The 12997-nt window shown below is 34.9% G+C and overlaps 2 protein-coding genes across 6 annotated transcripts in view; one reads left to right on the forward strand and one right to left on the reverse strand.

The window, feature by feature from the left end:
- The window catches only part of LOC138938725 (pre-piRNA 3'-exonuclease trimmer), a 120799-nt gene that overhangs the window by 51204 nt on the left and 56598 nt on the right, over window positions 1-12997 (reverse strand). The window lies entirely within an intron of this gene.
- Window positions 2436-12997, forward strand: part of LOC138938726 (leucine-rich repeats and immunoglobulin-like domains protein 2) — an 89122-nt gene continuing 78560 nt past the window's right edge. For 2 of the 3 annotated variants that reach the window (XM_070305933.1, XM_070305934.1), the window contains exon 1: window positions 2617-3038. The gene's annotated coding sequence lies outside the window, so the exon portion shown is untranslated. The other variant, XM_070305932.1, reaches the window with a different exon arrangement.

Below are 12997 nucleotides of genomic sequence, written 5' to 3' on the forward strand. Positions count from 1 at the left end.
AATCAATTTTTTATGACAAACAATATTATTATAAATAACAAATAATATTATGTTCGAGATATTTGAAATTATTTCAGTAATATATTCTTACTTTGGAGAGCGCGATATCTTTTAATAATAAATTATAACTGGATCCATCAGAGCAATGTTCCAGAAAAGTTTGCGATGAGTGACATTTAATCTGTGTGTATCATTGTCACCCTCGATAGTCGACGCGATAGTTAGCGATCCGTGTTTCTTTTCGTGTACTCAAGTATGATAAGGTAAAAAGAAGCGAGGTGGTTGAAGGCAAACGAAGGACAGGAGCGGCAGTATTGACCCAGTTGCTTCTGGCGCACATTGTTCACCCTCTTCGCACTCGGCGATTCCTTGACGCGTGTGTGCGCGCGGGTATGGTATGTGCGTGCATGCGTATGTGCGTGCGTGCATGCGTATGTGCGTGCGTGCGTGTATGCGCGCATTGCTCATTAATGATGCCGATAGATTTACGATTTAATGGGTTAACCGCGGCTATCTCGTGGATGTAGAGTGTTCACCCTTTGACACATTTGATACGTTGGCAGCGTACTCTGAATTACCTTTTTATAACTAAGATATTCTCACACACAACCGAATGCTGCGTATTTTTGTCAATTTAATCTTTCTCCATCTTTTTTAGATGGATGCATAAATAAAATTATACCTTACTTAATCTACAAATAAATTTAAAACGATTCCAGAATAGATACCTGTCCTTTTTACGCGAGCCGGTCTCATAATTTTTATAATTTTTGATTTATAATACGAATCAAAATTTATAAATCTTCATCAAAGATTTAAAAGTTTGCCAATAATAATGAAATATGCAGTTTATCATTTGTCACGTAATACATTATATATATATATAAGTATATGTATATATGGCCGTCATTCTGTATAACTAGTTCTTTGTTTAATATTCAGTGTATAATTGAACACTTATATGTATGAATATGTATTGCATATAAGACGTGTATATATGTTTTATATTATTTCACATAAGATATATATATTTATCTTGATTGAATAAATCAGTAAGATAATTTTGTCTGCACAATTGTATTGTGAAGACGATTAAATTAAATTCGTATGAGCGATATAAATCCTCATCGATTTCTCTCGTGCAAACAAAGCGTGCTCTATATATGGGCTAACGCGAAGTTCTTAACAAACCGAAGTGGAACGAACCGAATAAAAGATTCAGCGATTTTATCGATTTCAATTCATAAGAATTATATCTAACTAAGACTAGTGTCTAGATTGACATCTTAGATATCTAATAGCTACTTTTGATGCAACAGCGTTGATTCACAAAGCTAAGTATTGATTAATTAGATATTTAAATTTTGTCAATTTATTCGACATGTTTAATATTCAAACATGATTTAATAAATATTACATTATTCATTTTCAAATATATTTATAGTATGATGTGTACAATTATGCGAGCAATTACGCGAGCTTTTATATTCAGAGATTTAGTAACACATTAAACATTAAAATAAAATAAGACAAAAAGAGACATATATCTCGTACATTCAATTATCATTTTTTTGTTTCATTTCGTGAAATGTCATTTCGAAAAGATCAGATTTTTTACTAGTTTCAGGAATGATTTTACGGTTACGTAAAAGGTTCTCTTTCCGCGAAATTACGATTTCCTGCATTTATTTTATGATGACGAAGTTAATGTTAGAGGATCATATATATTCAACGCTACGTTCACCGCGATATTAAAGCAAAGAGCAAACTCAGGTACTACAACGTCGTTGAATATCAACTGGGTAAACAATACATTGTTAAACCATTTTACACCAGCTGTATCAACGTGATACGTTAATTGGAAAAGTAGCCTCAATAGCGATATTAGCAGAGCTGAATGCCCTGCCTCAAGTTATTAGTCACACAAGCATTACATTCGTACCACTTGCTTCGAACAAAAAGTTCTTTTATTTTTTCTTGGCTCTTTCTAATATTTTAAACAATCCTTTTCTCGTTTTCATTTATCGCAACAAAAAATTTCGTAAGCTTCTCGCAATTTACTCTTTCCGTTATTCTCTAATCGATTTTCACATGCTATATTCCTTCCGAATTTTACACCTCTTCAAAACTTGCAACAAGCTCAAATCGATGCTGGCTGGATGCCAAGAGAATCGTCAGGTGGCAGTCGTCGACTTTATCGTCGCCCGTAAAGACGTTGAGATGCAATGAGGATAGAGCGAGGTTGTTGAAACAGAGCAGGGCTGCTGGGGACAGAAGCTCGGAGTATCCCGGTCGGTTGAAGGTGGGCCCGGATTTTGCTAAGCGCGCGTTGCCATCAAGGCGCGCAGGTGCGCCGCGACGTTGGCGTCGGCGTCGTTTCCTCCCTCTCCCCCTTGTACTCCCACCGGTCGTGTGAACGTCGCTCGGGGTACGCGCGACGCCACAGAGCGCGGCAGAAGCCCAGAGGATCGCGAGGTCCCATTGATAAAGAGTCGGTTCTCCACCGGGTCGCTGTTCGTCGCTTAACTGTCTTTGACATGAGCCTCGGTTCCCGCGCGTTCGTCAGCTAGGAAGGGGGCTCCTCTCTCCGGAAACCAGGTCAGTCCGAGACCCGTCACAATCGTCACCCACAACGTTTACGTGCGACTCTCGTCGTCATCGCGAGATCAGTGAAACCGGTCGGATTGTAATTCACGTATCGTACATGAATTATGCACGAGTGAGATCGATTTTTCTCTCGATCCTTTCGTTTCGTTAATCCGATACGTGAAGGACGCGAACGACATCGAGAGTCTCGAAGAAGTTGGGATACAAGAGAGACCAGTGAACAAGTGGAGCACCTTCACATTCCTCGAGAAAAGTGAAGTGAAAGATACGCGGGTGGTGGATTCGGTGAAGACGTTTCTCGAATTCGCCGCAAGTTTTTCGACCTTTTGCTTACAACTTGTCCGAAGAGTATTATCCGTGGAAGATTTTTCCCTTTTGCGCGCTTGGCAGCATTCGAAGGTGCCCGCTTGTTCACGGAAGAGACGACGCGCGTAAGTTGGACACCTGTTAAACTATCGTGAACTAACCAGATTAAACAATCCAATTAAACGATTGTTGGTGACGATGTACAATTTCTCTATTATTGAAAATTGAAATACTATAATCTCTCTGCATAAAGTTAATTAACATAACGAGAGATTGCTGATTTAGATGTTAATTGTCATTCTCTTCTTATGCATATTTTCACCCGAATGTAAACTCTTGAAATTAAAATAATCGTGTTTCGTGAAGTCGCTCGATGTATATACGATCGATATCGAAAAATCCATTCAATTTTTTTATCCTCGATGCATTAATGATTTACATTTGTGAGATAAGTCGCAAAAACATGACATTTGTCTATAATAAAATCTCTGTTGCGACATCAAGAATACTTTGTAGCATCGATGAGGTTTCCATGCGTAGTTGCAATTATTGAAATCTTGCAACATGATGCAAAATGGTGTCCGGGCGTTATATGGATTTAACAATGACAATTGGAAACAACGGCGAAGAAAGCTTGTTTGCGGGTTACAATGATTTTTTTTTGCAACAGGCAAAGTATGAATTAGTTAGTACCTTCGAATCGCGATTAAATTATATATTCTCGCTTGTTATTTAAGATTACTATGCGTGTGTAATAGTCTTGTAAAGTAAACGTGGAGATTCTTTATATAAATATATATTTTCTCCATTAATGGAGCAAAACTTATCGTATGTATATAATTAAATTAAAATTTACAATTTTTTAAATATTTAGTACATGAAATATATATATAACGTAAAATATAAATATATTTTTTCTAAATTTTACTATATATATATATTATTCAGTAATATTTTTTTCGATAAAACCTAGTAAAGAAATTAGATAAAAAGATAAAAATGCAGTAACATAATTTGTTAACCAAAATTGATTGTTTGACAAAAGACAATTTCTTACAAATATATCATTTCTAGTGCACGATATATTAATCCTCAAAGATCATAACAAGCTTCCCTTTTCCCTTTGAGCTTGATGTCCTCATATATATTTTTCAAATCACTGTTGCGCCATGCGCATCGATCGTGTCCTACCACTTGTCCTTTTGCATATTTTGCATTCCACAATGGCAGAGAACGCGCAATATAATCATAGTAAAATCATATAATCATGTAATCATATAAAAATAATTATTCTATCAAATGTTTAAAATTTCCTATATCTTAGAAAAAATATTGCTTTTTTATAAAGAATTTTTTTTTTAACCTTTTATATAGTTACAATTATTTACTTATTGTGTTAATGAGGCAAATTTAGAAGCTTAGATTAACACAACAAGATATATATTTCTCATCGCTATCCAATAGTCTGAGTATGCTTCAAGGATGCTCGGATAGTCAATATGCGATGCCGGGATCGAACGATTGTTCATCAATTACCATGACAGGAACTTCCTTTTAGATTTTTCGACCTATCTTTGGACGATTGCACGAGAATAAGCGTGCAATATCGATCGTGGCGCGATAGTCGTGTGAACCTACGACGGCGGCGTCGAGGAAACAATTTCTATCGCATTGCGCGTAACAAGTGGCACCGGTATTGTTCGGGTCATGGGACTTTGCCGTCCCCCATTATTCCGAAATCTCATCGTTTCGCCGCAGACAACGTGCCGATAATGACAGCGCGATGTTAGGTCGTTCATTATACAGACCGAGTTCCATTTTACGACAATGGAAACGATTTTACGCTGAACGTCTGTCGCTATACTATATTGGATAAAGGACTTCATCGAGCTATTCGAATGACATATGTGTAAGGGGTCGAACATTGAAGTTTCAGGATAAAGTGTGTGTGATTTCGTATTGCAAAGTTGGTAACTTGCAATGTACATCTAATCTGAGACATAAAGTTGCAATCAAAGTTTTGTTTCCTCTTTGTGTCTTTCAGTGTAAATATTACGAAGAAAAATAAGGAAGAGACAAAACTTTAATTATACCTCGATAGCTTGTCAAACGTGAATTAAATTTGTGTCGTAAATTAAGAAACTTTGTGTCAAAACTTGTTTGAGAATATGTCTAAAGACTTTGGCATACACGGATTAATGATTAATTCTTAACGATTGGATAAATATTCCTTCCTGGCATCGGTGCAGCTGGATTTCGATGCCTTTTGCACGACTACAGTGCACATTCGCGGATATATAGATATTCGAAATTATAGAACCGTAAATTTGGCAGCGCTCTCTGCGGGCACCTTATTTGCTCGCGCATACATACGTACGTGATACACGCAGAGTCCGAAATTTCGGCTAAAACGCCATAGAGTAAGATGGGTGTGTCCAATTCGAATACGCGTGTTGGCTCGTGCTTGTTTACGTAATCCCAGGAGAATGATACAATACAGTTCTGTTGTTCTCCTCCCTCTTCCCTTCTCTCTTATCAGAGTAATTTCCCTCACGCGCCTTCCGTGCGCATTTCCTTAATAGTACGCGTCTGTTCCATCACCATGCGCTGCACTACTGAATCCTTTCGTTAATTAATTCAAAGGGCTATTCACGAATCGCAATAAAATTGCCTTGCATGTTAATGGAAGGTTAAAGATTAATGTGCTTCTCGATGGTGCTTTCAGCGCTGGCAGCAGCGTTAATTAAGCTTGCAGAAAATCAATAAACTGAAAAATAATCTACGTAAGCCAATTATTTCAACGTTAAACAATCAATTTTTATTTCGATTAAATATCAATATTAATTTACGTATAATAAAAAAAAAACTTATATAAAAAGCATATCATACAAATTATTCTTTTTAATTCCAAAAATTTCAATTTTGAATAAGTTTCTATGTTTTGACGATCAATATTGAATGAAAAATACGTTGAATAAATATTACGTTATAGATTTGAAAAAGAAATGACGTAAATTAATCAAAATATTCCGAATACGCGAATATTTTTGCATATGTAAAATTTAATTAAGAGAAAATAATATCGAAGAAAAAATTTTTTTTCTCTTAAATTCGTTTTTGATAAATTTTTGAGGGAACACTTTCCCTTTTTTTTGAATAATAAATATATAATATAATATCTAGCGATGCAGAAGAAATGCAAATAAAAATATTCGAAATATTGGCTAATTATATAACGGAATTGCTATTGCAGAATAAATGGATGATAATTATAAAATAAAATATTAAAGAAATTGTGGAGAGGCAACGTAAATTAATAATTTTATTCTATCGACTCATACACCATTTTCCTCTTTTTTTTTTATCATTTCTAAACTTCATTTTATCATATCATATTTTATCATTTTCATTCAAATATTCTACGTTTGCGATTCTCTCTTTGTAATATCTCATTTTAGAATTTTTATTCAAATAATTCCGTAAAATATTCATGCTTCCAACAATGTCGGCGCGTTCAGGGACATCTGCTATAGAATCGTATTGCTTTCGCAGCGAAATGTCAGCGAAATAGACGGGGTTGCGACAAGCGAGTCGATTTATCCCCCTCGTTATGTCGCTACGTGCACCTACGACTTATAATCGCGAAATCCTAGATTTCGCTCACCGTAAAGATATATCTACCTGATGCGTACGTACGTATTACGCGACTCGGGATAATATCGCGTGTTATCGGCCGGTGTTGTCGTCACTCATGCCATGTCATAATGCACGTATGTAATCGTGCGCCGTGCGATTCGATCTCTTTGCATCTCTCTTTCACGCCAAGATTTTGGGTCGACTCACCTCAAAATGTGCATCTCTCCTATCAGAAATTTAACACTAGGAATAATAATAATAAAGAAAAACGGTACGTTCTTTATTCCCGATCGTTCGTAAATTGCACATCGAGAACGTAAAACAATGTGGCGCGTCGCAAACATTACTCATACTTTTATATCTCTTCCTTCTTCCTTCGTCTACGTTCTTTCTGATATGCAAATGACCTTTATACGATGTTTACTCGTGTTATTAAGATAAGCAAGGATGATCGCTTAAATTGGGATACGCTGAAACTTGATTATGTTGTTCTTGCAAGACCGGAAAAATGCGCTTCCTAGCACATTCATTCCAAAGAGATACAAAGAACATGCACGCATTCATCTCAGATATACATCCATTTTCATTTACTATACCTTCTCATTTTATTTCCACATTTAAATACGTGTGCATAACGCTTCTTTTACACCTTTACATTTATGGAAAGCATATGCATGAAATATTTCGTCTTTATATTTCGAGTTCTGCCCTAGTTTACATATTGTAAATGCAAAAAATCTGTATGTTAAAAGTTTCAACACCTTGCACATTTACAATTTTACATTAAATTTTCCAAGTTTGAAATTTTTAAATTATGGAAAAAATGATTTATCATGTTTTTTTTTTATTGAGAAAAAAATACGCTTTAAATTTTTTTAGTAGAATATATGATTGCCAAGATATAATGTCTCTGCGATTTTCTGCATACAAATGCAGAAATATTTCCGGAGAAAACTCGGCTTATCATTTGTATTTATTATATTTTATGGTATACCTGAAATTGCAATATCCATTGCGTTTGGCATGAATCCTACTGGATGGTATCATTCAATGTATATAATCTTTATTAAGAATCGCATCGTATATCCGTTGCATGTATTTTTTCCTTTTTTATGTAAAAATTCACGAAGGCCGCAAGCCAAGACTGCAACAACGCCAGGCTGTAGTGAAAATGCATTGCACCCTACTTCTTTACTTTCCCCGTTCGCGCGTTGTTTGTGAACACACAACTCGTACTGTTTTACACGGGTACAGTCTTAGCGAGCGCAACGTATTTCCTCCACTTTATGCTTTAAAACAGCATGACGTTTTCTCAACACCTGTTTCGATGTTAAAAAGCGCTTCATATAAAGTGGACCCAATTTTAACACCGAGAAAAAAAAAATCGAATTTTATCAAGTGATAAAGAAACATGAATAAAATGTATTCAAATAGCCTTTCATTGTACAATTATATTATGGACTTTCTGAGAAGAATGTTAAGTGAAAAATTTATCTCGAAACACAAACTGATTATTAAAAACGGAAATTAAATAACAATTGTATTAAATATTCGAAGCACTTGTCTCGCGTGACGTCAAAGAATATGAAAGAGCTGTTTGGAAGGAAATGTTAACTTGAAGATATTAGGGTTGGGAATATTAAGTTCGAGGAAACTTTCTCAGAGTCAATTAGGATTTATCCTATAAGACACGGTTTCACGGTTGCGCCATAAGGAGGATGCAAGAATTGTAAGACCCTTGCACGCGAGTTCGCTGCGCTAAAAACGCGATAAAACTGTGTTCCGGTTACATATTGGCAAGTTTTTCACGACTCATGCGATTTCCCTGCCGAGATATTTAACTAACTTTTAGTCGCGCGCGAAGCACAGCAAGCGTCATGTCTCCGGGAAAGTACCAAGCCTAACTTTAACGCGTTTAACGTGACCCAAGAGGGATCTAAAGTAATAAGCGATTCACGCGATGCGCGACGCGAGAAGTAGAACATCGTCGTCGCTCGGGTATGTTTTTCGTGCCGCTTGATTAAAAACACGCGGATCCATTTCATATCTGTCAACTGCGTGCACAGCAGAGAGGAGCTTTGATCAGCGCGTATTATCTTTGCATCCGCAAAGACAACGACGACGCTCGTTAATCCGAGAGTTCGACTCCACTACCCGATACGCTGATCTCGTTTTTTTTTTATCCTCTCCCTTTTCGTCATGCGCCCTGCGTTGACTCCATTACACCGTGTCGTCAACAGCGAGATTAATCTTCGGCTTTTCGCGAGTAACAGCTAATATTCTCCTTCTAACCATTCTTAACTCGATTCGCCGTCATATAAATAAATATAATAATGTAACACTCAATATGCATTATTTAAGATTTGCAGCTCATATTTGCAAGAGATGTATTATAAATCACACACAAGCAGAGATCAACGCAAAAATAAATTAAATATGTATGCTTATATGTAAATATGCATGTATTATGCCACTTGCAGGTAATGTACACAACGAATTGTGCAGATTGTGTTTGTACATTACTAAATAATATATATAGAGATTTATTGCTTGTATTAAAATAACAAAAAAGATTTGTACAAATATGCATACGCGCGAAAATTTTTCTTTCTAGTTTTAAAACTTGTTACACACTCTAAAATTTCATTAAGAAAATATTAATACGCGCAGCAGTTCATATTGCATAGAGATATATGTAATCGCTCATTTTCAAAGAATGTTCTTAAAATATGTCAAACTTTAAAAAAAAAAAACTTTGAGTAAAGTGAACTTTCGCCATTATCTTTATAGATGTTCAAACTTTTTTTTTTTTTTTTTTTTTTTTTTTTTGCACTATGTGCCTTTAACATTTCTGTTATATATATATATACCGTACATGCTTTCTAATATGTATACTTCTTCATCGCGCTCGCAACAGAAATTATGAGAATTGCACAATCTATTAGCGCATTTAATTCTCAATCTCTTGCAGTATTAATACCAGCATTTAAAAAATGCAAGAACGATTGGCTTTATCACGTAACTAAAAAATATAAATGTAATGAAATCAAAGCAGAGTGATTGGGCCGTAAAATTTCCCACGATTAACCCACTTACTATTTGAGAACATTTATTTATTACAGAAGCATATATATCCAGCCGAATATGTAAAATTAATGTGTATTGTGGAAATTTTTCCTTTCCAAGTTACTTCTCGGAGTGCTGCTAAAAATTTCAGTAGTAAAAGCCGGCATATAGCTGACCGCACATAATTATAGTTGCCTTATGTATTTTAGCTTGTTTTTATTAAATTTTTAGAAGCTTAAAAAAACTTGGAGACAGTCCCTTTTTACGCGAATTTTTCTACGCTTTCATATAATTCTGGTATCTTCTGCATACATTATATTTCTGCATCTTCATAATTTCAAAGAACCTGTAAGTATTTTTAAAAAATTCCTTATATTATGCGAGCAATAATTCGAATGATTTTATCCTGTTTCTTAGCCTGTTTCTTATTTTCGATATTGCTTGTCGCGTAGTCGCAATGATGTAGTATAATCTCACTTTGCTCGATTTTTATCGTCCGCCTTATACGAATAAATCTCGTGAATCGATATTTTAGTCAAGTTTAAAATAGTGCCGGCGAGAAATGTTAAAAGTTTACGACGCGACTATTTTTTACCGCGGCCTCAAAATTTTCGCTGTCATTAAACAAAGTCATTAAACAGAAGATATTCAAAAACTTGTAACTTTAGCATGACATCTCTAATGTGCGTGACTGCGCATAATATGACTAAGAAAAATGTGACAAGGAAAGAGAGAGAGAGAGAGAGAGAGAAATTTTATAATACCTTAGGGCAATGCCCGTTAAGGAGTGAGATAATATATGCACGTATAAGCAACTATGCTACGGGGAATTTACACGAGTCCTAGCAAACATGTCAAAGCTGGATTAATGTAAGCAGCTAGCTACGTGTTTAGATTAAGATTAGACTAGTTATAAGCTATACAAATGAATTATAATTAGATAAATTTACACAACTCTTGTATCTATTGTATAGTTTATAGATAAACAAAAGCAAGATGTGATAGCAGATAACACATAGAGACGCGTAAGTCATTAAGTTGTTACTAAATGTGATATCAAGATTATGCTGTTAAACTATGTAATAAATATATATAATTAATTGCATTAAATAAAGAATTAGTCTATATACTGTTACATAATTTAATTATATATTTATATCACGTTTCACGCGCAATTTAATAAGTTTACATTAGATATCTTTTTTGCTCTTTATATTTTAAAGACTTTGATGCACGTTACTATGCGTGTCTGTATGGATTACAACATTGTCGATCATAGAAAATTGCGTTTACCGCGAACGTACTTCGTAAGACAAGTCCGCATAATTTAGACGAGGGATGAAGGGATGATATTGCTTTTTCCTCGCGTATCATGCTTCCACAGCACGTTGATAGACAGAAAGATGATAAAGTTTCGTGAACGTCTGCGTGTATGAATTATTTACCGATATTGAAGAAAAAGCAGTCACTAACGTTCGTGAACAGGATCGTGAATCTGAATCGGGAAAAGCTAAAGAGCTGGCTAATGGCGTCGTGTTAGATCTTTACCCTCGGCTCCTATGTTTCAAATAGATGGCATTCATTAATGTGGAATACGCCACACTAATAGAAGAAATAGATTAGACGTTTTTGTTTGACCCTAAGCAAAGGACAGATGAACGCTATAAAGTAGCGATATTGCACGGTGATATATAGATTTAATTAATCTAAAATACTTTCCTCGTTCAAATTCAAACGCACAAATTATATTTATCTTATTTGCGTACAATAGATCATATAATAGATTAATTGCTTTTATATATATTAGAATGTCATATTCCTTAGATTTATGAATCCTAGTGTCGCGAAATGATTGATTTAGATGATATTTTCTTTCATATAAACTAGTGGTTCTTGAAAAATTTGTCTTTTCTCTTTCATTCAAATGAGAAAGACGTATATTCTCTCATTTATATACAAAAACTTTCAAACTTTGAGAATAATCTCAAAGTGACATTTTTTATGAGATTATCTCTCATTAATATGTTTTAATTTCAAAAATATCCTCTATGTTAGAGACTCGAAGAATTCAAAAAATTGTATTTTTAATTTTAATCCTTCAAAATTAAATGTTATGTTGCCACGAAATGTTAATTTTGGACTGCGTTCGAAAGAATCAAATTGACATGGAAAGAGCGTTTCTTATATTCTCTATATTATGTTATCGCTTACATTGCGACGATAAAGTGAATCGTCATCTGATGCGAATTTCGCTAAATGAAACAAATGAATTAAATTCTTTTTTCTTTCCCACAATCAGTTAGAAACTTTTCTGCAAGGCACAACACGTTATCAAGTGCTCCTTTAACCTTTTCACACTTGACAACGATAGCGATGCAACCTTTGCTGTAATAATATCGGATATTGATTGCTGACGGGCATATTTTATACGTATAACGTTTAAAAAACTTCACTGAGCATCTTTGTAAGAGAGATTTCCCTGAGATGCTTAAAATACTCGGCGAGCATATAAATACACTGAAAGAATTGCGTATCTCTGTGCTTTATGTCGGCCAATGTAGTGTTATATGTATGATCCATTTAATAATCAGATCTCTCTCGTTTAGGGATGGGATGGAAGCTGTGATTAATACTGTATTTTCTTCAATCCAGCATAACTTTGTCTATGCACATTAACTTTTCAACTTATTTAGACTTTCCTTAAAACTTGCTTTCCGCTCGTTTTCGTCAAGAACACATCAATCGCACCGCCAACACTGTAGCATCTTAACAAGACGTAACTTTGTTATCGCGCCATATATGTAACTTCCCTCGAGCTCCGCGGGATATTGGCACTTTGCATTTATCGCGCGTGAATCTCATTTGCTCCGATCATAATTCATGGGAGGAACGCGCCGCGCGGAATCCGCCTGAATCGAGATCTTTTCTTTCCGGGCTAATGCAGTCGCTAGGATAATGTAATCGTTGAATCGGTATAATGCAGCTGGAAAATTGGTGAAACGGCATGAATTTAAATGAAACGATAAAACTTTCATCGCAAATATTAATCGCTATTAAATGCCAACACTTCATCAAAACTTCTAAAGATATTCTAAAGCTTTTATAATACGACATATTTAAATGCCATAAATTGACATTACGACTTAATATTTTTTATGTAAAAAAGTATTATAAACTGCAGATATTAATATTATCTCCCTACATTATTAGAAAATAAGATACTTATTAACTCACATATATTATAATAACAGATAATATATTATAATATTATTCCTATTAAAATAATCCGATCTCTCTACATTTTTCCCCATTTTTATACGATAAATCTGCCCCCCCCCCTTTTTTTTTTTTACAGACATGAAGGAATTCCGAGAGATTACAG

Source organism: Polyergus mexicanus, unplaced genomic scaffold (genome assembly GCF_030449975.1).
Source record: "Polyergus mexicanus isolate NDT 795.1 unplaced genomic scaffold, iyPolMexi1.0 SCAF_13, whole genome shotgun sequence".
NCBI lineage: Eukaryota > Metazoa > Arthropoda > Insecta > Hymenoptera > Formicidae > Polyergus > Polyergus mexicanus.